The following is a 5203-nucleotide window of genomic DNA, read 5'->3' as shown; positions in this document are numbered from 1 at the left end:
AAGAAGCCCACATACCTTAGACTAGAAGAAAACGTGAAGAACTCGAAAACCATAGGAGAATCATGCTTCAAAAACGCAACAGCACATCTACCAAAAAATCAGCCGCCTTGTAAAATTCCTTGCACCTTATTTAACCGTTGGATCGGGCTCAAACTTTTACAGTACATTCAAAAGTACGTTAAATAAATTATAAACGGTGGATATCGGGTTTGGATGTCGTTTTAACCTGCTTATGGACAAAAACTTTAGGTATGTTGTATCTCGCCTAAAATCTGAGCAAAAAAATACACATATACCAAAATGGTATATGTGTAGCGAAGACTATAAACAAAATATTAACCGTTAGATTTGGCTGAAATTTGGATATGTTATTCAAAACATATGAAAGAATATTCTGAACGGTGAAGATCGGATTCTCAGCACCGACAGAGAGAAACGAATTTCTGAACTTCGAAAGATTGATGACTCGTGTAGAATTTTTGGGAGGAAATTTCGAAAATTATAGATTAACTCGAAAATTTCAGTGTAAATTCTGAATGAGAGGTCCTCTTATTTATATGGATGTGGTGACAATCTTACCATAATTCGATTGATATTCTTTCCAAAATTGGGAGATACTCCTTCCATAAATTTCGAGATAATCCTTCCATAACTATTGATATGCTTCATTGTTGAGAAAAGTTGCCATGTATGTAATATTTCCTTCCAAATTTGATTGATATCCGGCCTTATTTCGAAATTAATACATGATTTGTACTGAATTTTGAATTTATGTATTTATTGGTTTGGAATTTTCAATACCATGTATTATTTAATATTTTCGAATTTATTATAACTCGAAAATAAATTCTTATACATGTCTATATTTAATTAAATAATTACTGCCCAAAAATTTGGGTTCTCACACCTGGTTTTATTTATTTATTTATTTATTTTCGCTCCAAATTTGTTTTGATAAACTAAATAGATAGAGCTTATTATCTGTCAATCATATAGATTTAATTTAACTAACATTTTTTCAATTTAATGGAATAGAATTCAGTACTAAAATAATTCCTCAAAATAATATTTTTCATAAATTTCACGTTTTATTGTAATTTTATTTCTCAATTTGTCATTTTTTGTACGTTTAAGTCGAAATTTTGTCGGTTTTATTGTCAAATCATGTAATATTTTTCATATTCTTTATCGTAATTTTCTTTCTCACTTTATCATTTCTTGTCCGTTTAAGTCGAAATTTTGTCGGTTTTATTGTCAAGTCATTTAATATTTTTTATATTCTATATTTTCTTCTGTAATTGGTTACTTGATGAATATAGCTCAATCAGAGAACGTCTCTATTGTTACATCTGTTGATGGACATTCTCACACCTAAGACGCAGTAGAAGTTTAAATTTTTTTCTTTTTCTTGTACGTCGTATGTTTAAAACCATACATACATAGCACATTTATAATTATACCTTTTCATTCTCAACACTGGACTTCAAACTATTTCAGTGTTTAGGCGGATATAGATCTTCTTGTAATTCTTTACGAACGGATCTTCAACCTTAATCGTCAAATTGGGTCAACGATCAGAAAGTTTGTTCCTCATTTGGATTGCACTAGAAATCGTAAGTGATTTGTGCGTTGAGACTATAGCCTTCGAATTTCCAAAATCCGAAGACAAAGCGGCGCCACAGTGGAAAAGAAGGTGGCGAAACTTTCACACAAGAATTGTGTAGTGGCCGTGAGTTGCATGATACATATCATGGATTTTTCCTTAATTCATTGTTAACAAATATTATGGATTCTTAATCTATATTTACGCAAATCTAATTTGCTCTTAGTTGTCATTTTTTTTCCGATCCCCTTATGGTGGAAAGAATTGTGTTGCAATTGAGAAGGATATTATATTTAAATTCTTATATTTTTAATATATAATATATTTATCAAATCTTAATAATATATGACATATTAATACTATATATATATATATATATATATATATTATATCACCATATAAAATACATATATGTATATGTACATTAATTAAATTAAATAACCATTATTTAATTTGTAAAATTAACGCATTGGTTAGTATAATTCTAGTTTCCTCTAGAATATTTATCGGAATCTGTGCATGTTAGTAGTCACCACTACTAGCACAATCATTTCATTAATAAATATTCAGTTTACTATATAAATTATTTCGAACTCATTATAACCCCGATCGACGATCCGAGAGCGTCGATGTATCAAGGATATAAGTCTTGTTCATATAATGAAAATCAAAAATTTCGAAAATCAAAATTTTCACTTACCAAATAGGGCAGCTGACAGTTTTAGTGAACTCATTCACAAAATAGACAGTTCTATTCTCCTTCCATAACTATCAATCGTGCTAACTTCCATTTTTTCCATCATATAGAATCAGCTTATAAACTCATTTATAAATTTCATGTTCGATCTCCATCAAGCTATAGTTGCCAAATTTCAACTCCTTGAACTTTGACTTTCTCAATGAGAACACATAATTCGATACTTTTATGACCCTCAATGGTTTAAGAATACAGTTAGCCGTGGATTAACATCTACAAGTGATTCAGAATGACATTTATTCTTATTCGGGCTTTCCCTAGTTAGCCCCATTTTTTCATCAACACCTTGATCAAGAATGTCAGAACTCATTTCTGATTGCACCCATCGGATCATGGTAAGAGCGTCTAGTAGCATCATCCCATGATCCCCTATGTATCACTGATAGTGCCTGCAAAATTTTTTAGTCATGGTTAGCGTACAGTACGGTCCCTTCAGCACATTTATCCCGATCGAATCTACAATCATCGGTATATCGAGAGTTGCATATGAATTCGATAGCGATGTGATTTATCTTTGAGTACTAACAGTGTCATGATATGTGCAACTAGGAAAACACCTATCTCTAAAGCACATTTCTTACTCTGGCCAGATACTCTTTGCATTATTAACTCATCAGATCACATAAGATATCTTCATCCGTAGGCGAACGGTGAATTCCGGAATACAATGCATTTGCTTCTACGTATTTCGAAACTACGTTCAACCTCGTCACTTGATGACCCTCAATGGAGTCGGTAAACGGAACAAAGTGCGTGCTATTACGTATTGCCTTTATATTGTCCCGGGTCAAAGGACTAATGGTATACAATCATAACTATTGACTATTCCACTCGATAAATTAGAACCAATTGGATAGTTCGAAGGAGGGTTGTTTAGTGCATCATCATATGATCACTCATCTGTGTGAATGAACCTCATCATGCCTTTGCCAATGAAACATGATGTTTACATCACAGATGCTAGTCTCAAGCTCGAGCAAACTTTATCTTTGTTTTAGGGGGCTGATTCGACTATGAATCTGTTTAGAATACATGGTACACTTCCTAATGAGTTCCACGATCTTACGTTGTGAATAGGGGTGAGCAAGATTTTGGTTAAATCGAATTAACCGACCGAACCGAGCCAATTCGGAAATTCGGTTCGGTTATTTCAGAAATTCGGTTTTCAAATTTAAAAAATTCAGTTATATCGGTTAATTTGGTTCGGTTATAGTTTTTCAAAATTTTGAGATCGATTAACCGAATTAACCGATATAATAAATACTATTATTTAATAAATTTTATTATTTATCAATTTATATATATATATATATATTAATTTTTAATTTTGAAATCGATATAATATGTATTAATTGTGTTCAAACAAAATTTATACATTTGTGATGTGTGTGATTTTATGTTTTTATGCATTTGTATATATTGTAGTATTCAAGAAAAATTATATATATAATTAAAGTTAAATCAAAAATTTTTTAAAAAAACTAATCGGTTAATTCTGTAACCGACCGAATTAACCGATTTTAATCGGTTCGGTTTTCATCGGTTATGAAAAATAATTCGGTCAGGTTCGGTTATGAAAAAAAATATTTTGGTTCGGTCGGTAACCGAACCGACCAAATGCTCACCCCTAGTTGCGACGCATACATCATTGCATCTATTATATATTCAAAAACTTTATCTATGCAGTTTGCATGAGTATACAGATAAAGTATAATGCTATAATCGAATGAAATCGTAAAATATTATTAAAAAAAGATTTTTTTTAAATTAGAGTCAATAAAAATCTGACCACAAGTTGGGTTGCTAGACACCTACTCTAACTACACCAAAAATGTGTTGTCCGGTATATCAAATTTCAACTTATATTCTATGTGGGGACTCGGACGCTAATCATACTCTTAATCATCATTAGAACAATTTAATCAATTATAATAAACATGGTCTAATTTTTTTTTTAAATGCGGAATATAATGGGATTCAATCTAATATACATATCAGTATTAAATTACAAGTCTTGTACTATATATACAATCATTCAAACTAAAGTTTAACAACTAAATGTCAAGTGTCCAAGCCCTATCTCTAATCCAAGTCCGTATTCTCCACTCTAATCACGATCTATCTTCATCTCCTTGACCCTGAACCTGTCCCACCTGTTGTCATGCACACATACAAACACGACAACAGACGGATAACTCCGGTGAGAAATACAATCCCAGTATAAATCAACGAAACATGAAATCATATAAACAATGTAAAAGCATGTAACATATATCAGTAACATGTATCAAAATTAGAAACATAGTTAATATAAAATCATTAATCAAACGCGTGACTCCACGTCTCAGACTAGACTCAATCCTAGTCTAGGGATCCCGGTTTCTAGACGTTGGCATTCCTATATCGAACATCAGTAATAGAAGAAACTCCAATTCTATCCACTTCGATATAACCTAACATCCGGTGTCTTGACCTATCCGTCACAGACTGTGGCACTATCGTCAATTCACTATCTTGTGACAATGTGCAATGTGCCAGTGACGATTCCATCACTATCGGCACTTATGCCACAAGATAACTCGTCTAATACTCGTCTAGTACATGCTTCTATAAATCAATAGAACAAGCACATCAATTCAAATCAATATAAATAATAACAATAAGTATGTGATTTAGGGAAACTCCAGTATATCCTACTCGAGTCGTTCTCCCAGTACCACATTGACTTATACCTTTATTTCGTAGTCTCGGTCTGAAACAATATAAGTTCTGAATGCAAGACTGTCTCTGTCAATCTGAAATGACATATCGAGAATAATAATATCAACATTCCATTCCCAATT

Source organism: Primulina eburnea, chromosome 16, assembly GCF_022965805.1.
Source record: "Primulina eburnea isolate SZY01 chromosome 16, ASM2296580v1, whole genome shotgun sequence".
Taxonomy (NCBI): domain Eukaryota; kingdom Viridiplantae; phylum Streptophyta; class Magnoliopsida; order Lamiales; family Gesneriaceae; genus Primulina; species Primulina eburnea.
The sequence above is the reverse complement of the archived record's forward strand: the minus strand, read 5'-3'. Positions refer to the sequence as shown.